This window comes from Protopterus annectens, chromosome 1.part1 (assembly GCF_019279795.1).
Source record: "Protopterus annectens isolate FY-2018-M chromosome 1.part1, PAN1.0, whole genome shotgun sequence".
Lineage (NCBI taxonomy): Eukaryota > Metazoa > Chordata > Ceratodontiformes > Protopteridae > Protopterus > Protopterus annectens.
The window spans coordinates 1948964033-1948989447 of record NC_056726.1 but is presented as its reverse complement, the minus strand read 5'-3'; positions in this window follow the sequence as shown (position 1 = coordinate 1948989447).

The window sequence follows — 25415 nt, the reverse complement described above, 5'->3', positions numbered from 1 at the left end:
AGTGCAGGTAGCCAGATAAACCAGCCAGTCAGTACTACAATTGGCAAAGAAGTTAAGATCATAGACCGTGGCACAATTCTTACTGGAAAATTGTTTAGATTTACTTACTTTGTCACAATTGGTGCAGTGGCCACATGGAAAACAACCGGTCAATGGTTCACCCGTCAAGGTGGTCTGTAGGTGTTGTCCCAAACTGTTGTCATGAGAATGTTTGTAATGATTAAAACAGGAACCTAGGTTTTTCCCTTTGCGAAATGAAAAGAGACATCTGTCTGGTATGATGCTTGTCAATTCTTGGTCACATTGTAGTATGTTCCAATGTCTGTGTACACTATGGATTAGAGTATCCGAATTCCTGGCATAGGTGGTTGCAAACCTAATGGGTTGTGGGTCGGTAGTATTGTGCTCTGTATAACTTAATAAATCATCCCTGTTGAGTGTATTAACCCAATTGCTGGCTTGCAGAACATGCCCCATCCTGTATCCCCTGGATCTGAACCTGTTGGTAAGGTCCTTTCTCTGTTCCTGAAAAGAAGTATCCTGGGAACAAATACACTTGAGTCTAATAAATTGAGATTTGGGAATGTTCTAGCAATATGTGGTGGGTGAAAGCTGGAAGCATGGAGGATGGTGTTGTATTTGGGGTACTTCCTGAATACTTCAGTACTTAATGTATGATCAGGTAAACTGTGGATCAGTACATCCAAAAAAGTAATGGTGCTGGCATGATAATGTATTGTAAACTGGAGACCCCATTTATTATCATTCAGATAAGATAAGACCAAGAATTGACAAGCATCATACCAGACAGATGTCTCTTTTCATTTTGCAAAGGGAAAAACCTAGGTTCCTGTTTTAATCATTACAAACATTCTCATGACAACAGTTTGGTACAACACCTACTGTACCCCGAATACAACACCGTCCTCCATGCTTCCAGCTTTCACCCACCACATATTGCTAGGAACATTCCCAAATCTCAATTTATTAGACTCAAGCGTATTTGTTCCCAGGATACTTCTTTTCAGGAACAGAGAAAGGACCTTACCAACAGGTTCAGATCCAGGGAATACAGGATGGGGCATGTTCTGCAAGCCAGCAATTGGGTTAATACACTCAACAGGGATGATTTATTAAGTTATACAGAGCACAATACTACCGACCCACAACCCATTAGGTTTGCAACCACCCATGCCAGGAATTCGGATACTCTAATCCATAGTGTACACAGACATTGGAACATACTACAATGTGACCAAGAATTGACAAGCATCATACCAGACAGATGTCTCTTTTCATTTCACAAAGGGAAAAACCTAGGTTCCTGTTTTAATCATTACATACATTCTCATGACAACAGTTTAGGACAACACCTACAGACCACCTTGACGGGTGAACCATTGACCGGTTGTTTTCTATGTGGCCACTGCACCAATTGTGACAAAGTAAGTAAATCTAAACAATTTTCCAGTAAGAATTGTGCCACGGTCTATGATCTTAACTTCTTTGCCAATTGTAGTACTGACTGGCTGGTTTATCTGGCTACCTGCACTTGTGGATCCTTTTACATAGGACAAACTTCACGTCCCCTCAGACTACGAATATCTGAACACGTAAGCAATATTAAAAATAAAAAAGTGAACAATGCCCTGTATAAACATCATCTGGTACATAAAACAGCTAAATTTTCATTTATGGTTATTGATGTGATAAAAGGTAACAGATCCAACAAAACAGGTTGGCACTCTATTTTAAATTCCAAAGAAAAGAAGTGGATTGTCAAACTGGGTGGATTGTTTTCACCTAGTTTAAATGAACAGTTTTAGAATGAACCAATCACTTTTCAGATGGGTGTATTTAAATAACAATTGATCATGTTCTTTTACACTGAGGAAGGCTGTGCTTGTGTCCAGCTGAAACTGGTCTGGTTATTTGTTGTTTTTCATGTTTCTACAATAAACCAAGTTTCTAGGTCACAGTTTGCTGGCTCATTGGATTTGTTACTGTTATGACTATGTCATAGTCCATGTTGGCGTGAGTGACTTCAGACGTACCTCCCTGGACTATATGAACAGAGGCATGATTGAGCTCAATGAATGTGTGACCCAGGCAGGTGTGTTCCTAGCCTTAAGCTGCATTTTACCATCACCCAGAATGATGCCTCAATACAAACAGAAAATTATTGACTTTAACAATTAGTTAGTTTCTGGTGCTATCCTAAGGGGATCCAGTACCTGACAGCCTGGGAAGACATGATTGACAGACCACAATGCTTTGCCAGAGATGGCCTGCATCTGTCTCCCTTGGGTTTCAGGCTTTTGGCAAAAGCTCTTGCCTCCCTCATAGTGCCTTTTTTAGACAATGCCATGAGGTCAAAACTATCAACATAAACATTTCATCAGAATGCAAATTAAAGGTCATGCTGCTAAATGCTAGGAATCTCAACATGAAACTGCACTCATTGCAAGCATTCTTAACCCTGGAAGATGCTGATATTTAGGCAGTCACAGAAACTTGGTTCAAAGCTGTGGAGAGCACCCCAGCCATACTAGGTTACTCATTATATCATACATTCAGACCCCAAACAGTGGGCAGCAAAGGAAAAGGAGGTGGAGTTGCAATATATATAAAAGACATACACACCTCCAGACTGGTCAAACAGTATGGCCCACAGGAGACACTCCAGGTGCAGTTAACCATTGATAAGACCCCTATTCAAATCGTAGCAACCTACAGGCCTCCCTACTTTGACTCAAGATGCCCACGCCACCTCACTGAACCTCTTCAAATCTATCAAGATTCAACCTTTTCCTTGATCCTGGGTAACTTTAACTATCCAACCATAGACTGGAAGAACTATTCATGCTGAAACACAAATGCCCAGAAACTCCTTGATTTCATCAGTGCATCATTGTCCTCTCAAAAGCAAACAATACAGCCTCCATTGGACCCAATAACATCCCAGGCTACATCCTACATGAACTAAGGCAGAAACTTGCAGCACCATTAGGTACCCTATTCAACCAAAGCCTGAGTACCAACTTCATCCCAGCCGAATGGAGGACAGCCACTGTCATCCCTTTGCACAAAGGTGGTGCATCCACTGATCTAGGAAATTATACACCCATCAGCCTAACTAGCCTGATCTGCTAGGCCATAGAATGGATTATCATGGCTCTCATTAACAAGGACATTGGCAACCTCCATACACTCAATTCCACACAGTTTGGTTTTGTCAAGGGGAGGTCATGCCTGTTAAATTTGGTTGACCTGTTTGAGACAGTCACCAAAGCCATGGATGAGGGGAAGACAGTGCATTCCACCTACCTTGACCTGGCTAAAGGCTTTGATACTATTCCCCACTCAGGTATAATAGATAAACTCTGTCAACTAGGAATCAAGCCGTATGTTACCAGATGGCTAGTGAACTGGCTTACTGACAGAACCCAACTAGTCAAAATAGGAGAAGCCACCTCAAGTAGAAGACCTGTAATGAGCAGCGTACCCCAGGGATTGGTCTTGGGGCCTCTGTTGTTTGGGATATACTTTTCTGAGATGCAGGCCAAAACCAGTGGGCTATGGCTGACCACGTCTGCAGATGACTGCAAGCTGGGCACTGTCATCAGTTTCCCTAATGATGTGGACATCCTCCAAGGGGGTCTCACCCAAGCAAATGACTGGTGTCAGAAACATGGCCTCAAACTGAATGCCAAAAAAATGCATCATCACCCCCTTTTGGGAGAGTGACGTCCCCACAAATTATCACATTAATAACAAGGTCCTGAGCACAAAGTCACTCATGAAGGACTTGGGCACCCAGGTTGTTAGCAAACTAACTTTTGACCACCATATTGCCTCTGTTGTACAAATAGCTTTCTACATGGCCACCTCATTAGTAAGGGTATCTCATCCAAGGACAAAGAGGTCATAACATCTCTTTATTCTTTCCTTATAAGACATATTATTGAGTACAATGCCCTTTTCGGCATGTACCTTACAAAGCAAATGCAGCAGCTGGAGACACCACATAGGTTCCTCACCAGGCGAAATCAGGGCCTCAAACGTCTACCCTACACAGATAGGCCTAAAAGCCCTTTCCCTCTACTCAGTCTCATATAGACTCCTCAGAGGTGATCTCTGTCTGGCATACAAAGCAATCTCAGACCCCGCCTTGAAGAGATTGCTGCATATCCGCAAGTCAAGCTAAACTCGAGTAACCTGCACGCATGACCTCAACCTGGTCTGTGAAATCAAAAGGACTTGTTGGCAGGACAGATTCATGTCTCAGAGACTCCCCCTTCTATGGAATAGACTTCTCCACATCAAGCAGAGTACCTCTTTAACTCTTTTTAAGCACAACCTGGATAACTGGATGGAGAACAGAAAATACACCCATGGGATTCCACTTGTGTCCCTGCTGGACAGCGGCATCAGGTGCTGACTTTTTGGAACATGTGATAAATTCCTGGCTAGGCTTGTAAAGGCCTCAAGGCCAATAGCCTAGCAATGTCCTGTGATCCTATGAACTGTCCACACACTATGTTGTGCACATCATAAGTCATACCATCATATTGATATCTTAGGATTGTATGACAGCACCGTAGTCAAATCTCTTTACAGCACTAACAGAGTATAATATTATTTTTTACATATACCTCACCTGACACATGTAGCAGCTGGAGAGACCATAGGACTTTCTCAGCAAGATAACACAGGGCCCACACACCATGCCATGACCCATGATGTATGTGGATAGATTGAAAGCCATGTCACTGTAAACTTTATTGTATAGATGAAATGACTTCTACCTGGCCCCTAGGCCAGTCTCTGACCCTGAGCTGGTTGGAATACTTCATATCCAAAAATGTGATATAGCTGATGACATCAGCAGTGTCTGTTGAGAAGATAACAGTGTCTCACATGCTGGTGTAAAATGCTGTCTGTAATGTCAAGCAACAGCACATGCACACACACACACACACACACACACACACACACACACACACACACACACACACACACACTTTGCAATGAGAACAGAACCCCTACCTATCTAAGTACATGAACTACAGAACACAGTACATTACACAAGTGCTATGGCACAAGTCTGGATGTTCATCGTGCATACAGCTGCAGTCATAACAGATGGGTTCTCCTGCCGTCAGGCGGGTCCTCGGTCGGCCGAATTCCAAAGTCTAGGTCCAGCGTCAGTTGTCGTTGCTTCTTCCCTGACGTCAGTGTGACAGGGGTATAAAGGAACCAGCCGACACCATTTTATTCAGTCTTTCTTGCCGCGCGGTGCCCGAAGCAGAAGCAGTTCGCAAGTGCCGGTTGGCCATCTGGTTTATGGAAGAGTGCAGAAGAACGTATAGTAGATGACAGCAGCAGGCCATGGGGGAGACAAGAGGTTGGAAGGTCTGTATGAAATGGATGTGTAGGCATAAGCAAGTATCAAAATACTGGCAATCCGTGTAATTGGAGAAGTAACCATAGGATGAGAAGTAACCATAGGACACACATCTGCTCTGCTGTATAGACACACACACACACACAGTTAACTACAGTGAGAACAGAACCCCTACCTATCGAAGTACAGACTACATAGCACAATATGTTATAAAAGCACCACAGCACAGGTGTGATTTATACAAGAGTGCAGGTGAACTTATAGTAGATGACATTAGCAGGCTATGTGGTTGACAACAGGTTGTGAGGCCTGCATATGCACATAGCTTCATAGGTTCATATGAGGCTACTAGCCTAACAGCTCTAGGGCCTTTAGATGCCTAGCTGTGTAAAAACACAAGTACCATTATTGAACTTAGTTGGATTGTTGTTTTTAGCAGCGAGTGTTTGTGAGCAGCTGTACATGAGGGACATATGTGCCAGCCCAGAGGTGACTTTACAATCACCCAACCAGTAGTCAAGGTTGTGCTTAAACATGGTCATTGATGAGCACTGCTTTACCTGCAATGGGAACTTATTACAGAGGATTGTGAATTGTTGTGTGATATAACTGTCTCTCCAGCATGTTCTCTTTATGTCACAGGCTAGGTTGAGAACTCTGGGGCAAATTATAATTGCCCCATTTGAATTGCAGATATCCATCATTTACGGAAGGGCAGGGTATGAGACTGCTCTGCAGAGCAGCCTTAGGTCACCACTCAGCAGCCTGCATGATATTGAGTACAGGGACAGGTATGTCCGTCTTTCCATGTGTGTCATAGTTGGAGGCCTGGGAGTCTCCCAGGCACAACCCTATTTTTTTCTACAATTGCTGAAGGTGTCTGGTGAGGTACAGAGAGATGTGAGCATTGTACTCCATTATTGGTGTGATAAGGGTAGTTGTATGATGTGTGTAATGCAGATTGTGTGTGTCACTACTATGGGCACATAGTGATGAAAGTGTAGATTGCTATCAATATGCGGCCCCAAGTTTCACAACACTGAGCTTAGGGGGGAATATCATAATTAGTAGGGGTACTTCATTGACAAAGATGACAAAGAGTCATTGTATGCTTAAACTTCAGTCCATGAGTTTGTCACCAATCAGTCTGTGTTAGCCCCTCCTGTAATATGTTACCATCATTTGGCGACACTATATGAGTGCGTCCAGTTAACAGTCTGCCAACTTGGCAAACCACAGGCCATCTACTGTTGTCTGTGCTTCAGGGAAGTATTTCCCAAACAGTTGAGGGCCCAGCACAGAGTCTTGTGGTATTCCGGGTGAGTGGGCTAGTGGTGAAGGTACAGTCCCCCACTTTGTAATTGTGTGCTCTGTTGTTGAGACAGTTGGCTATACACATAGTACTGTATGTCCTAATTCCCAGATGCGAGATCTTTGCTATGAGACATGAATGGGGGATAGTGTTAAAGGACTTGAATAACTCATCATAGGTGGTATGTCCTGTTGTCCCTCATCCATGTCTTTGGGGTCAGTATCCAAGAAGTCTACAGGAGTCAATACACAAGATCTACCCTTGCCAAACCCAAAATGGGTAGGGTCAAGTCTGCTGAAGGCCACTACTGTCCCTGTGCATAAGGTCCATGTTGATTTCTGCAATAGCTGTGCAGATAAGGCGTTTTAGGTGTATGGGTCAGTAGTCGTAGTTCTGCATGTTACCAGATTGATGTGCATTGCATGGCACATCACATTTGATATTACATTTTGTAGTGTGGTTGATATATGTGTGGAAAAAGAACTGAGACCCCAGGGTTGTAGTGTTTGGGGGGGGGGGTGCCAACACATGGATGTATTTTAAATACATGACAATACAGGTACATAGGGCCCTCAGTTTGTAATGTTTCTACATGTACATGCAAAGGAAGTGGAGGAGTAGCACATTTGCCTGACAGTTAGCAAAGTGTATACACATGCAAGATATACCACGAGCCACATTGTTAAAATCTGACAGTTAGTACTGAGTCTGTGGAATACATCTGCTACTTAACTGAACCTGTAGTAGCAGGTGTTAATGCAGTAATATGTTCTTTTTTGGGGCCAGATGGTACTGGGTTGGAATACAGCTGTATCTAATACTTTTATCTACTTTTGCTTTACTGTTGGTGCGTGTTGGTGTGCACTAGTGTGTAAGGCATGCCATCTTGCAATAATGCATTAAAGAAAAGAAATAGCGAAGATAGGTCAGTGGTGAAATTGGGAGCAAGCAGGAGGAAGAACAAATAGAAAGCAATACAGGAATGTGCAGGAGGAAGGTAGGAAAGAACCATAGCTATCCATTTCTTCAGCAGTAAAAACTGATAATATATGCAGAATATTAGCTGAACATGGACTGTCACCTCCAATGAGAGGGGTGACCACACCACAGTCATGTTGTATAGCGAATTGGACTAAAGTGCATCAAGAAGACGTGTGCAAAATGGAGAGCTATGTATGGGACAGTTTTTTTTTTTTTTTTTTTTGTGGGACAGATACCCATTTTTTTTTGATTGAGAGAGGAATGTTGGGAAAGGGACAAATAGTATATCTGGGTCTGGTAAGTTGAGTAGGTGAGGAAGCAATTGCAGACAGACATGACAAAAGACAGAGATAGTGATGGACACAAGAGGTTGGTGGACACCATGGATGGTGTGAGGGTGGGGACATCCAGGACCCATGGATGTCAAGCTGGTTGATAGTGAGAATCGAGTCCTCACCCACAGGACCGTCATCACTGTCACCTCACTCTTTTGCTAGCTTGAGCACTCAATGTCTCCTTTTCCTCCTCCTGGTCCTATGTAAAATGAGGGAGAGCAACCCCTCCATCTGGAGGATGTCAAGCTGGTTGATAGTGAGAACTGAGTCCTCACCCACAGGACCGTCATCACTGTCACCTCACTCTTTTGCTAGCTGGAGCACTCAATGTCTCCTTCTCCTCCTCCTCCTGGTCCTATGTAAAATGAGGGAGAGCAGCCCCTCCATCTTGAGTAGGCATGCACCAACAATCTGGTTCATAACCCTAAGCACCATCCCTGGCAGTTCAGCATGGGTGATAAACTCACCACCTCTGCCACTGTTCCCAGAGGAACAAGTTGCCGGCTCGGATCCGATATCGGATCCAAGACCCACAGGTTGCAGACAAATGAAGCTACCTACTCAGATGGAACATTATGGTGAGTACATAACTTCTTATTATCTTCTGCTGCATACATACCATGTGCTTCCCTCACCCTCACCAGTCTAGTGGCATGGGTCCTAACATTGCATTCTCTTTCCATAGCAGCTGTGGAAAAAGCAGAACAGAATACCATTATAAATACCAATATTGCCTATATTCAACTTTTAAGCCTTACAGATGTTCTCTGTAGTTGATTCTTGCATATCTGTGGGATGTTCTCTGTCCTAAATGTCTCAATCCAAGCATTGAGGAATTCCCTCTTCCTCCAATGTAGGTCACTAAAGTGGTGCATACATTGGTCCCCAGTGTGAGGGTTACCTGTGGCACTGGATACAGCCCAGGCCAAACTTATCCCCATCCCAAGCTTCTGATTTATATTGGGAGTCAGAATAGTCCCCCTGCAGCAACCTGGCAATGTGGTGTTTCATTAGAAGTCCAACAAAAATCTTGGACTCCTGGACACCCCATGTCTGTGCCCTAAAAGTCACACCCTCTCCGTGAATGCCTGTCATGTCTGACATGGATCAAGAGCAATGGAGACTGATGGTTTCCTGCCAATTCCAGTTATCACATTTACTGGGAGTGCGCATAGTTTGAAAATATTTTGAACCTCACACCAACATGCATACGTGGTGCTCTGGGTGCACACTGCTGAGCAACTTGTTTGCGCGTGTGCAACAGTGTCAAGCAATGCAGTTTCAAGGTTATTTATTTGATGTACAGGCAGTTGTGTAAGTGTGTTAGTCAAATTTGAAGGCCATGCCAGTCCAGAGAGCAGAAATATTTTTACAGGAACATAGTGCACAGTATACCCACAGTCATAAATTTGATAATAAATGTGATAATACATAGAAAAATAAAGAAATAACTGACATGATATTATTGTCACAGCCCACATACATATAATAAACATCAGCTACAGTATATCAAGTGTTATAAGTGAAACTGACTATAATGGGAAGTGGAACAACAATGGAAGTGTATGGAATATGCTGTATTTGAACCCAGGACCATTTGCATGGTAGTCCTGCACTTACACCTGTTGCCACAACAAGGTTAGAAAAATACTTCTCTATGTTGCCGTTCATTGCTATAACAAAGGGTGCACAACCTGTACTAGAACCTAGGATCATCTATAGTCTACACCTGCTGTCACAAGATTAGTTACATGATGTTGCTTATTTTACTATTCATTCTTAAGGTCTCACTGTTACCAGCCACACAGCATCGCTTAGCTGGTTTGCGCTATGCCAAATAGTATTAACTGAATGCATACAGTTTCTGTTTTTGGCTGTCTGCGCCCTGTCTGCACCCTAAGCTCCAGTTTGCACACTGCTGTGCTTCACACAAACCAAATTAACACAGCCAAATCTGTCATTCATTTTCCTCTGTTTCCAGTGTTTGCACTGAGTGGCACAGCACACAACAGTACCATCTGGCCCCAAAAAGGAAAGTTCATTGCATTAACACATGCTGCCACAGAGTTAGTAGTAGCAGGTGTGTTTCACAGACTCAGTAGTAACTGCCAGACTTTAGTAATGTGGCTTGCTTTTATGTATATTGCATGTGTATACACTTTGCTAATTGCTGTGCAGTGGAAAATGATATAGTATGTATTACTGCTGTTTATTGTCCATTTCTAGTGTATGACATGATATTACATGTGGAAAAGTTAAAAATGAAGGCCCTATCTCACAGCATGTCAAATATTTATAATACAGCCATGTGTTGCCCATCCCCAAACACTGAACCCTGGTGTCTCAGTACTTTGTCATACATATATCACCTGCATTAAAGAAAATAATATAAAATGTTCTGTCATATGCACATCTGGTAACATGCAGAACTACAACTATTGATCCATAAGCCTAACAAGCCTTATCTGCAAGGCTAAGGAAGGGATCAGCATGGACCTTAAACACAGGGGCATAGCTGACCTTCAACACACTTGAGTCGACCCATGGTGTGTTTTGTAAAGGATAGAGCTTGCCTATTTAACCTCGTGGACTTCTATGATACTGACCCCAAAGACCTGAATGACGGCTAACAGGACACACTGCCTATGTTCAGTTATCCAAGAACTTTGACAATATCCCCCATTCATGTCTCATAGTGAAACTGTCCCATTTGGGAATTAAGCCATGCAGTACTAGCTGGATAGCCAACTGGCTCATCAACAGAACACACACTATCAAAGTTGGGACTGCACCTCCCCGCTAGCCACCTACCAGTGGAATACCCCAAGGATCTATACTGGGCCATCAGCTGTGTGGAAACTACTTCTCTGAAGCACAGGCAATGGTATGTGGCTGGTGGTTTACCACATTTGCAGATAACTGTTAATTGGATACACTCATATAGATTCCCCCAGTGATGGTAACATATTATAAAAGGGGCTGACAGAGACAAATGATTGATGTCAAACTTGCAGACTGAACCTTACAACAAACAATGCCTCATTGTCCCCTTTGGCAATGTAGTACCCCTGCTAGTTATGATATATATATATATATAGCACCCCTCTCAGCTCAAACACAGTGTTGTGAGACTTGTGAACATATGTTGATAGCAATCTACACTTTCATCACTATGTATCTATAGTGGTGAGACACACATCCTGCATTGTGCACATCATACATATGAACATCACATCCAGGACCATGGAGGTCATAGCTGTGTTGTACTCCACCTTTATCAAACCACTAATTGACTACAAGGCTCCCTTCTGTCTGTATCTCACCAGACAACTGCAGCAATTAGAGAAGAAAGTAGATGTTTGTGACTGGTAGAATGCAGGTCCTCCAAACATCACATACATGGAAACACTCAAGACCTGTTACTGTAATCAGTTTCCTACTAGGCTCCCACTGCAAGTGAAGCATTGCTCCTGTTGAAGCGCAACCTTCACCATAGGTTGGGTAATTGTAAATTCACTTCTGGGCTGGCACCTATGTCCCCCAGAGACAGGTCCAGTTGTTGCTGCTCAGAAAATCACTTTGCTAACAGCGACCATCTAATTATGCTTTATAAGGGTACTTGTGTTTTTTACAAAGCTAGGCTTCTATTGCCTCATGTATACTGACAACCATATACTCATAAAATTTACAAATACAATACGTGAGAGATACAGCTATAGAATGAATCTAGAATAAATGCTCTTTCTCTCTCTCTCTCAGGTAACAACAAACCAGATATCAAAGAGGTTGTCAGCAAACACACTTGACCTCCTCAACAGACCAAGTGCACAACACATAACCCCACATATGCTGAGGTTGTTATTAGAAGCTTGCCAAAAGAGCAGAGACCTCGCAAATGCATACTTTCTGCACACATTACAGTCCCAACAGATCACACTATGCATAAAAACAAACATATGTGTGTCAGCCATTAAGCCCTTAAGGCAAAACACCTGAAAACCAGTGTCTTGGTCATAGGTGAATCCATAGTGAGACACACAGATGTCCCCCTCACCAGGCTGTACAAGAAGAAAGTCACGGCCAGCTGCCTGTCAGGTGCCAGAATCCACAAAGTCATGCATGCCCTCATGCCTGTCAACAACAAGCATAGTTACGGGTCTGTCATACTCCATATTGAAGTTTATGGCTTGAAACGGACCTCACTGGACTATATGAAGAGAGAGCTCTCAGATTATCTATCCCAGACAGGTATGTCTGCAGCTCTAAACACCATTCTACATCATCATAGGATGATGGCTCAATGTAAACAAAATAATTATCGACTTGAACAATTGACTCAGCTACTGGTGTCAATCCAGGGGGATCCAGTATTTGTCAACCTGAGATGATATAGTCAGACCATGGTGCTTTGCCAGGGATGGTCTTCATCTGTCACCTCTTGCCTTTCGGTTACTAGCCAAGGTATTTGCCTCTCCAATAGTACCTTTTTTAGGCAATGTCATAAGAACAAAATTCCTGACATAAAAATATTCTCTAAAGACAAACTCAAGGGTATGCTGCTTAATGCTAGGAATGTAAATCAGAAACCACACTGAATGGCGGCACTACTTATATGATGTTGATGTTTGTACAGTCACAGAAACATGGTTTAGGGCTGCACAGAGTACTCCATCCATGAAAGGCATTAATGCCTTCCATACATTCAGGCCACAAATGAACGTGAAAGAAACAAAGGAGGTGTATCCATCTTCATGAAAGATGGATTCACCTCAAGACTGGTTAAGTAGTACGACTTCCTAGAGTTACTCCATGTCAAACTGTAGGAAAGATCCTCCACATCATTGTTAGCTACAGGTCCACCAACATGAACGATAAAAACCACACAGTGCCTTCCTGGACCTACTTGAGTCACTCATAATACAGCTAAACACCTTAGGCATGGGTGAATTGTGTTATCCTTCTATTTATTAGGATACATATATGAGCTCAAACATGCTCACCATAAGGTTCTTGTACTTTATAAATACAAATGCTCTGGAACAGTTAGTCCACACCCCCACAAGGGACTGGAATGTCCTTGACCTAGAACTTACCAGCATGAGACATCACTGCACCACCCCATGACCATAAACCAATCATGTTCAATGTAACAATCATACCTGACCCCCCCAGGATCCAAAAGGTTGAAATGTTTCTCCAAAGCAAACTATAGTTTTAAACCTCATGCCACCATTAACAGTAAAGACTCCTATACGGAGGTGTACACAAATGCCCCGTATAAGCAGCTTTACAAATATATCGACTTAGCTGTACCAGAATGGATCAAAACTTGCTCATGAAAAAACAAGCCATTCTGGTGGACATCTAGCATAAGTAGATTATACAACATGAGAAAGAAACTGATGTCCAGGAATTAGAGGGACAAGTTTCAGCAGAAGAACACCCTCCATAGCTTGAACAAGCAAATGAGACATCTTGTAAAGTCCTCTAAAGCTAATTATGAAACTAAATTGGGATTCATACGTAAGGATCACAAATTATTCTTTAGCCATGTCTGTAATGTAAAAGGGAAGGCTCAGCTTTGCACTGAATTCATAGTAGATGGTTACAGTCATACTGAACCTGAGGACATCACCAGGCTGTTAGCAGACAGGTTTGGCAAATATTTCTCACCCCTGTCTCCAGCAATCATACCCCAAGGCATACATGTCATCAGTTCCCTACCTATTATCTCCAAAGAACAGGTCATAACTATAGTCACCAAGCCAAAAACACAGCCTCTATGGGACTGGATAACACTCCAGGCTGCTTACTAAACTGTGTAAAGCAAGAGTTAGCAGAACCACCGGGTACTCTCTTTAACCACAATCTAAGTACTGGCTTTGTCTTGGCAGAGTGGAAACAGCAACCATACTCCCTTTGCACAGAGGGGGGGTCCCTCAACCAACCCAGGGAACTATAAACCCATAATCCTGACCAGCCTTGTCTATAAGGTCAAAGAGAGAATCATCTTGAACCTTAACAAGGACATTGGTGACTTTTAAACTCTTGACCCAACCCAGTTTGTCTTTGTTAAGGGTGGATCATGCCTGTTAAACCTAGCGGAATTTTTCAAGTGTCACCAAAGCCCTTGATGAAGGGAAATCAGTGCATACTGCTTATCTTGACTTGGCCAAGGGCTTTGACACAATCCCCCACTCAGGCATTCATGAGAAACTCACCCAGCTGGGGATAAACCCATACATCATTAGACGGGTAGCCAAGTGGCTCCCCAACAGAATGCATACAGTCATAGTTGGTGATTTCACCTCTACCAACAGACCTGTTCCACAAGGGCCTCTGCTGGGCCACCTACTGTCTGGAATCTATTTCTCAGAAATTCAGGAGATAATAGATGGCCTGTGGCTCACCAAGTTCGTTGATGACTGTGAACTGTGTGCAATCACTGAATTCCCAATGTCAACATACTACAAAATGGTCTTACATACATAAATGATTGTTGCCAAAGCCACAGACTTAAACCTAACCCCCCAAAAACATGCACTATTATCCCTTTCAGCAAAAGAGAGGTACCTGAAAATAAACTATTAATAATACCCCCTAAGATCCAACCCAATGGTGAGAGATTTGGGATAGCAAGTTGAGAGAAACAACAACTTTAATCATCCTGTGTCCACAGTGGTAAGGAAGGCCTTTTACACTGCACACATCATAAGTAAGGACATAGCATCCAAGACTAAGGATGTTATCAATTCGCTGTACTCATCCTTCATCAGACCAGTAATAGAGTACAATGCTCCCTTTTGCATGCACCTCACCAGACACCTGCAGCAGCTGGAGAGACCTAAGAGGTTTCTCAAAAAGATAATCCAGGGACTTCAATAGATGACCTACATGGACAGACTGAATATCTTGTCACTGTACTCTGTATCCTATAGACTGCTGAGAGGTGACTTGTGCCTGGCCTACAAAGCACTCTCAAACCCTGACTTAATGGAAATGCTGCACCTCCACAAATAAAATGGGACAAAACTCACTCACTGTAGGCCTTAACCCAGCCTTTGACATCAACAGGACATGCTGGAGAGACAGAAATGTCTTCCAGAGATTGCCACTGCTATGGAACAAACTCCCAAGTCACATGAAACTGAGATCCTCAATAACTCTGTTCAAGCGTAACTTGGACAATTGGATGGGAAATCATAAAATTACCCAGGGGTTTCACCTATGTCCCTCTTAGACAGGGACAACCAGTGCTGATCGTGGATTTGCAAATATGGTCTACATGTCTTGGTCTATGAGGAAACAATGGTACAACTTTACTAGGCTTGAAAAGGTCTTAGGGCCACTATCCTAGTAACCTCCTATGAACCTAGGGCCATTATGGTAATAGCTTCATATGTACCTATGAAGCTATGAACCTATGAAGGCCTGCCAACATCATGTGTTACATATGTCCTGCTGATGCCATGTACTATACGTTTAGCTGCAGTCTTTCAAAAGTCAGACTTGTGCTGTGGTGCTTGCATTAAGTACTGTATTATGTAGTTTGTGTACTTAGGTAGGGGTTCTATTTTTACTGAAGTTAACTGTGTGTGTGCATGTGTGTGTGCTGTTGCTTGACATTACAGAGAGCCTTTTAATGCATATGTGGGACATGTATTACCATATTCTCAAACACTTCTGAAGTCAGCTATGTCAGGTTTTTAGATATGCATTCAACACACCAAGACATGGTCAGTCACTGGCATGGAGGCCAGGCAGACATCACCTCATCCTACACCAGACAGATTACTGTGACATGGCTTTTAATCTAGTCACATGCATCATGGCATGGTTTGTACACCCTGGGATATCTTGCTGAGAAAGCCCTGTGTGCTCTCCAGCTGCTGCATGTGTCTGTTGAGGTACATGCAAAAGACAGCATTATACTTTATTACTGTTCTGATGAGGTTTGACTACAGTGCTGTCATACAATCCTAAGATCTGAATATGATGGCATGATTTATGATTTGTGTCATATGTTTGTCCTGGAAAATCATTAAAGAGAGAAAGAAAGTAATGATACACCTTGCGGTTTCTGACTTCACAACCCTTACAAGAGCATTCACTATAAAGTTGTGAAGTTTTGATGCTATCAACTGTTAAACTTTCCAAGGCCAATATAAGTCAAAGGTACAATGAGCAATTCAACAACACAAATGCAGATATACTAAGCACTAAGTTAGCTACACACTTTGACCATCAGAAAAAGATTTTGTATCCTTGAATCCAAAAGATAGAAAATAGAGATTTTGGCAGTTATCATCACTTGCACAGGGTGTTCTGTCAGGGACAAGAAGCCTAGGCTGACACAAAAGGTTGGGGAGTGTGTGTAAGTAAGAAGGAGAAGGCAGACATTGGGATAAAACAACAAATGACCAGTGAGACAAAATGAGTAACTGTTGTGTGTGTGTCTGTAGGGGTCCTCCAGGTGAAACTGGTGTGTGAGTGTTTGCATGAATACAGCCAAGCTCTGTGCTAGTTGTACATATTGCTCTGTTAGACAGGTGTAAGCCATGCATGGCAGAGGTGGCAATTCATCATTGTCATCCCTGACTACAAGAACTGGTTCTGCCAAGGGTTGCACTGGCGCGACCACTGTCAGATGCAGTGCTGCTATCTGAGCATGACTGATGTCTGCTGAATGAACTCCCTTCACATTGATGCCCAGGACCATGATGCCATAGCCTGACACATAAGGGTGTGGACAGCACACTCACTGATGGAGCAGTGGAAGTACTGTCACTATGGGAGCATGATCAGGCATGGCCATGTTGGCTGACAGCAGATGATGTGGCTGACCTATACCCATGAGGATGCCTTTCCCTTCCCACCAGATGTTCCATTATAGACACTGCTCGTTCCATGACAGACACCCCATCGGTCCATTACAGACACCCCTCGTTCCAACATGTCATTCATCTGATCGAGTGAATTGGCAATCTGGTGGATGCATTCACACATGTCAGACTGTGCCACATCCACAACCCTGAGCATTTGTCTGGAGCACCTATGGGAATGTGCCTGTGCCTCCATGATGGGCCTAAACATACGTTGAGTGGCATGGGAACTGACACCGGCACTAGGTTGAGGCGGGACAGCAGGCCCCCTCTGAGCACCCCTATGAATCCTCTTGTGTGCACCTCTTCCACACTTTGGCTACAGCCAGACTCAACAGGCACTGAAGCTGCAGTAGCCACACTTCCTTGATCAATGTCCTCATCCTCCATCTGTCCAATATCTGTGGGCTCAGGGGACTGGGTAGGCATAAGCCTACTGGCTGTGTCCAATGGAAATGCAGGGAATAACTATATGTCAACCTCTGTGTCAAATTCAACCTCTGTGCCTCAGTTGGCCACCATCATCATCAAGGTCTGCTGATGAACTGACATCAGGTGGATTGGGGCCCACACTCCCACTGTCATGTTCACCTGTAATGAAAAACAAGAAACACAGAAATACATTACTACCTGTACTATACTATAGTGCAATACATGCCAACAAACAGTGCTGCCACTATTACAGACTGTACAGCAATATATACAACAGGCCTGAGATCAAAATCAGACCCTACAATATTTCTTAAATTGATTGCAGTACTGACATAAAAAACATTTGGCTTACCATCTGCAGGAGATGTACTGCACTGTAGTGCATATGGTCCTGCAAGAAGTTAAACAAGAGTTAATGGTAACATCACAATTAACAGTAACACAGGGGAGTAATACATTTACCCTTTTATATGTACCTTAACTCTACTTTCAAGAGGAAAGTGGCTATCAACTCCAACTTAAGATTATAACTGTAGCAATCTTCAATCCCCCCCAAAAAGACATGTGACACAGAATTAATTCATTCATTTTAATTGTTTTACCATACAACAGTATTCACTGTTCAGATAACAAAGCCTACCTGGAAGCTCCTCCCGGGATGTGCTTCCTCTCTCGAAAGGTGTTGCACCCACATCCAGGACATGCTGTACTGCACTTTCCTGGGAACTGTCTGGATCTCTGATATTTGCCAGGAATTCTTCATTGGGGATTAGTGGTTGTTCCCTCACAGTCCTTGCCTGGTAACCATTTGGTCACATCCCACTGCAGCTGTTCACCTCCATGCTGATGTTATCCTGTCAGTGGCCCTGGGGGTTAGGGGCTGTTCCCCTCACAGTCCGTCCCCAGTAACCATTTGGTCATGGCCCACTGCAGCTGTTTGCCTCCATGCTGATGTTATACTGTCAGTGGCCCTGTGACACACCTGTTTGTATGTTCTGCCATGGCCACCCACAGCACTGAGGTCTTGTACAATCTGCTGCCATATTTGCATCCTCTGTGCCATATCTCCCTGTCCCCTTTCCAGGACAAAAGCACCATGTTGCCAAAAAACATCGATAATTATTTGATTTTCAATATTAATGAAGGGGGGTGTCCGTGGATTGACACACCAGAGTGACATATTTGTAGCTGTCCCAAAAGACAACAGAAGTATAATGCACATAAGTGTCACTTCACTACAAAATAACTTTTTCCAGATAAAACAGAAAAGGTAGCCAGTCAGTATTACCCACTGGAGAAACATAAAACAGTCTAGAGATGTGACATACTAACAACTGGCAGGATGTAAAACAAGCAGAGTAGCAAAAGCACAGATCCTTGTTTGTATCATAACAGTAACTCATCTTTGCACCCCCCCAAAAAGAATAGTCCATTCTTGTTTGTGCCATAACAGTAACTCATCTTTGCTCCCCCCCCAAAAAAAAGAGCAGGCAAATGACCCATTTTACTAACAAAACATCTTTGAAATGCTAAAAATGCTATCAAAGGACCTGTCACTGAAACATTTATTTACATATTTATCACATAGCCTCCACAAAAGAACAGGCAAATGACCAATATTGCTAACAAAACATCTTTGAAATACTAAAAGTGCTATTAAAGGACCTGTCCCTTAAACGTTTGTACATATTTGTCACACACCATTCCATTTTCATATATTGTCAATCATGTGTACTTTTCAAATGGTTTGACAAATATGCCTATGCTATTAGTACACTTCTAACTAATGCATACAGATAAAAGTGTAAAAGTCTTTGCTTTACATTATTCTTAAATATATTCCAGCATATGTAGTATGCAGGTGACAAAATGGCAGCATACCTGCTGAAGTTCAGTACTCCTCTGTACAGAAATATCCTGAAGAAAAAACATTTTTGCAGTCCTCCAAACATGTACAACTCTCCTTACCATCGGTTTGGTTATCTACACATTTATAATGTGTAGATTATTAATGGATTGCATCTGTTTTTGTCTGTGTTTTATAGATGCTAATTACAGCATTAGAAGCTGAATTGCATGCTAATCAACCAGTCCAACATGGTGGAGCTATTCAACAAACTATAAAGCATCCATGTAGACTCCATGCTGGCTTTTCCTGCAGATGTCAAAAGTTTTGGAGTACAGACATGGAAAGTCTACATGGACAGAATGTTATGGGCTGCTGCTGCTTTAATCCATTTGAATGTGCTAGAGGCTGAAGCCAATGTTGCTGTTGTTGCCATTAGGCCTAGGCTGAGAAGGAGAAGAGTTTTCAGGCCATGTTTAACTTATCACAAACTATATGATGTGGAAATTGTAGACAGACCTCCCAACTGTCCCGAATTACGTGTTTTTTACTGGGTTTTGGGTCCCATAATGGGGTGCCACAATTCCCGAGTGGCACCCCTTTATTTCCGAGTTTTTTAAAATATGTTCTTTTAGATTTCACGCTTTCAGAGTTGGCGTCATCACGTGTGCGATGACATCAGCTCCGTCAGTATTAAGCTGTGCGTCTGTTTGAATACTGGGAGTCACGGCACAGGATATCTGTTTGCTGTAATTGCCATGCAATGAGCGTCTGTTTGAATATCAATGCAGGATTGCTATTAAGCCGTTGACAAGTTACTTAAAGCAGGATTTCTGTCGGAGAGGACGACTGCCTTAGAACGTCAGTTTGAATAAGCCGCGGACAACTTACTTAAAGCAGGATTTCTGTCTGAGAGGACGACTGCATTGTAAGCCAGCAGGATTTCTGTACTGGGAGGACGACTGCCTTGAAAGCCATGGATATAATGCTTTTGCAGATAAGCTACTGGATTTAAAGTCAGAATGAACACGGCTGATAAGGTACCCTAATAGAGCTTAAGGGTGTTATTATAAGGGCATGGTAAAGGGGACATATTTTAAAAAGCAGTGAACAAGCACTTCTCTGAAAGAGCAGTCTACACTTCAGAAGAGGTGGTGAGAAGCAAAACAGCTGAGAGATTTGAGGACACACTTAAAGTTTGTGTGTGTGTGTGTGTGTGTGTGTGTGTGTGTGTGTGTGTGTAGGTCTATAGCTTGTATTTACTAACATACACTTAACGCTTATTGTTACCCTCCCCGGTAGTCAGCAACTACACCTATCTGAGCTCCCTCCCAGCTGCTTTGTCCCCAGTTTACAGCTTCATCAAAACTCCTTGTGAAACAACTGAGGAGTTAGTAAGCTTGTAGCATTCTGCTACTATACCTTATGAAACCGCCGTGTTGGGATAACTTGTTGGCATTTGATTAATTTACTGCCCTTTAGGGCTGCATTGTCTCACTAGCACTGCCCATACAATTCCTAATATATACAAGTTGTTGTTTTAACCATGTTTTTAATGGTATCAGTGTGTGATTTTTTTTACTTGTTTGGACTGTTTTAAATACTGTGTGCCCATCTTTGGTCTAACTGGATTTTCTGCTCTTTAGCCCTTATACCTTCCTCTCATCTTACTAACAGTCCTCAAGGCCTTACTCTTCTAAATCTGCAGCTCTCCTTGCCTCACTACCTGCCTTTGCTGTAGCCTTCATAACTCATAGCACTGCCTAATCTCCACATACCTGTTGTTTCCAACCTCCGTTTCTCCACTCATCCCTTTCTGCCTTTCTTCAGCAACTGTAACCTGCTCCTCCTGCATACTCTATCTCTCACCTTTCCACATTTTTTTTTTCTTTTAGGTTCAAAACCTGGCAAAGCTAACTGTAATTCAAGTGCTCTAGCATTCTATTCAAGCACCTTAACATCTGATATCACCTGGCCAAAACAGCCTTCCCAGCAACAGTTAACCTCTCCAACCTGTATGTTCACCCTAAGTTACTCTGTACCAGTTATTAACAACTAAGTAAGTGTCCTGATCATCACGGACCTCTGCCAGCTGCACTACTTTCCCTCTACTCCTTGCTACATCCTCCATACTCTATCCTTCTCCCCCACTTGCAAGTTATCCTTCATATTCCACTCCAACCTTAGTTCACCTATATCTGTAATTGCTTTAGTTCATAGGTTTCCTGTATCTATTTCTCCTGTCTGTTCACATGCTCCATCAATCTTCCCCCCTGCAAACCTCCAGAATTTGCTCCTCTGGTCTTGCTATCATACTTATTAAAAGTCACCATTTTGGTGTGACTAGGATGATGTTGCAGACTGTGAAGGTATATTTGTGCAAGCAGTGTGTGAAGGTATATTTATGCAAGCAGTGTCCATGCCTCATATTTTTGTTGTGTTTTTTTGTATTTTTGTGGCAAATCACTGAATGATTGAATTCACTAAATAATGACAGGCATTTGAATTTCAGACTTCAAATACTGAACTTATAATCTTAGAAAATTGCTAGAATAAAAGTTTTTGTGATACCATGTATTATATATATATATATATATATATATATATATATATATATATATATATATATATATTGTGTGTGGAAGTAGACATATGATTGAAATGTTCTGAATTGGGCAGTTTTGTCATTATTAGTTATGCATTTTGTTTCATTCAATGAATGTGAGTTTCAAGGGCAGAAATATTTTAATGCAGCCAAGTCTATTTTCATTGTGATACAGTATTGCTTTGTTTAGCAGATGTCTATTAGTGTTTGTGCAGTGTGCTATAAAATGTAAAAATAAAACCCAACTCATTGTAGAAGTAAAGCAATATGTACATTAGTGTTTGTGGTAAATGTGGCGACATAGCCAATGGGGCAACATAGCGTAAGCCAGGTAATGGGACATTGGAATGGCTGCAGGGGAACTCTGGTGGCATATTTTGGTTGTTCTTCTTCAGTTTGCGTTTGAAAGTTGGTAGCCCACAATGCCATTGGAGTGGGTGGGGTTACATAATTATGTACGCACATTTTATGTTAATCAGCATACATATTTGTACCTATTTTTCATGGGCCTTGTCCAGATTTTTGATGTTTCCAGGCTGAGAGGTATGATTGTAGAGCACTACAGGAACACTTTGACCACTACCGCCCTCAACTCAGAGCCAAAGCCAACAGAGGGGAACCCATCCAAGTGGAAAATAAGGTATGTGTAGCCCTTAGAATATTAACTATAGGCACCTTTCAGAAACCAACAGGTGACATGCTGGAGGTGTCACAGGCATCAGCATCCAGGATCCTGCACCAATTCCTGGATGCTATGCTCCAACATGCCAGTGAGCACATATATTTCCTTGTAGCTCTGAAGAGAGGGACAGAAATATGCAACAGTTCTACCAGGTAGCGCACCACCCTGAAGTACTGGGTGCCATAGATTGCACTCATGTAGAAATTAAGGTACCACCTGCAGAACAGGGTAGGCTCTACATTAACAGAAAGGGGCTACCACTCTATCAACTGCCAAGTCATGTGTAATGCCAAGGGAATCATTTTGAACATGTGTGCTGGCAACCCTGGCAGTTACCATGACTCACATGTCTAGCACACCACCCAACTGTACCAGATGCTTGCTAGGGGGGATATCCCACAGTGTCATTTACTGGGGGATGCAAGCTATACACTGGAAATGTGACTGATGACACCCAACAGAAATGCATACACACCCATGGAAGAATGCCACAATGAGGCACATGCTCAAACCAGAAATGTTACATAGTGTATGTTTAGCCTGCTAAAGTCATTGTTCCAGTGCCTAGTTACATCAGGGGGAACCCTGCAGTACAATCCATGGACATGTACAGAAATCTTCACAGTACATGCCATGCTACACAGCATAATCCTGAGGAAATAACTGCAGCAGGATCAGCAATGGGAAGGAGCATACATCCCACCACCAATGCCAAAGTCACCACAGTCACAGGCAGATGAGGAGACAGAGCCACAAACAAAGCACACCAATTTCAGAAAGAAACAGTTCAAATAAGCAGGCACAATAAGCTTTTAACCAGAAATTCCCAGCTCAAAAGGGCAGAATCTAGCCTCTCCTCTCACAAGAGTGCATACCACAAATCTTCTTAATGAAAAATAATGGCCTGAAGCCCAAGTGCTTTAACCAGAACTACTACATTTTTACAATAACAGACACTGAGCATTCAATGAGCAATTCCCAACTTAGAAGAATGTAAGCTATAAGTAAGTAATATCCTATTATCCTAGCTATTGTTAGAACAGTTAGAACTTCTTTGGCGACTGCGTGTTGATGCTCATTATTATCCTGGACTAAATGACACGTGTTCTATTTTTCCTTATTTAAAATTAAAAAGCCTGACTAGATATCTCCAAACCTTCTAAGAACATTGGTTACTAAATATAAAATATAATGTTCTTAAAAAAATGTGTTTTTAACTAGTTTTTATAACTATCATTTTATATTTGTCTGACATTGTATTTGCTTTCTTGTAACTTAATATTTGAAAGTGTTTTTATTATTATAGGTTAGTTTTTTATGAGATACTTTTTATGATGCAACATTTTGCTAGAGTGTATTTTTCTTATTAGATTACTCTAGCTATGTTCTTCTTATTGAATGCCTTTCTAACAGGCTTTCCTAATAGAACATTCATATCCATGGTATTCAGTCCAAGTATTGTGTCTAAACTCTTATATTAGTTTATAGTCTATAAAGCATCGGATGTTATTTGATTCCACACAAAGCAGCTATAGGATGATTATGCCTTGTTTTTTTATAAAAAGTTATATAAGCCATAAAGGGTAATAGTTTTAAACTTTTAAGAGTTGTTAATTGTTAATTACGCTATTTAATATGTTAATGTTTTTTGTCACATGACTGTTCCTTTTAGAGTTTTTAAGCACAGATTTATGTTTAACTGTTTGTCTGAAGAAGTCGAGTCAGTGTACGTGACGAAAAGCGCTTCATTAGACTATTTATTGTTTTTCTTGGTTCTGAAGTTCTTCGGTTACAGTGGATTTGTTTAGTGCCTGTTTTTACTGTTTATACAAAAAAGGATTATGTTGTTATTGTTACTCTCTTTTTGTTGCATCCAGCCTACTATCAAATATTAAGGTCAGTTCTGTATAAATGTCACACATTTTACTGTTTATTCTGGCCATGTAGACTCATTTCTGTGGCTGTATTCCAAAAGTTTTGGAATTCACAGGGAGCACCAGCACAGAGTCTACACAGTTGCTTTATAGCTTGTTGAATAGCTCCAACTCATGTTGCCTTGGTTAATTAGTGTGCAAGTCAGCTGTCTATGCAGTAATTAGCATGCCATGGTGTTTACCTTATTTGTCTGGAGGTGTGCGGTGCTACAGGGTGCTTACTGAATTTAAAAGTGTGCATGCCCATGTGCATATTGCTCCACAACACACACACGGTGGAAAATCACCATGTCAGCTTTACTGAATCCCACTGATTCTTTATCTGAATAGTGATACTTTTGGGAAAAGTTTTTTTCATAACATATATATTGTTGAGGTTATGGTCAGCAGCAGGGTTAGGGTAACACAGATGAATAAAATGGTATGGGGAGCTTCCCTGTGCAATCTTACTCATGTTTGTTAACCTTAACCCAAACAATAACCCCACTGCTGACCTTAACCCCAACCCTACACATTAGTACCAGCACACAAGGCAGTCACATAAACACACACTCACACACACACACACACACACACACACACACACACACACACACACACACACACACACACACACACACAATTATGCTTATAACATTGCATAGCCCATACTCTAACCCTAACACGCAAAACTGTTTCAGCCCGTAACATCAACATTTTCTGTATATCTGAAAGTTTCCCTTCATGTATAGAAACATAGTTCATACACCACAGGGAGAACGGTTGTGCTCAACATCAACATTTCCGACAGACAACTTTCCTCAATCAAAAAAAAACTTTGTTGATAAAATTGCATTCAAGAAAGTTAACTGTAACCACACACACATATGCATATACAGTTAGTTATATGTAAGCCCATTTTTGATAAATATTCATTCCTGAAAATGTGTGCACAATTCAGGGTGTGATGAATTTATAGTAAAATGTATATCATCATATAATGTGTAAGCAAAATTTTGA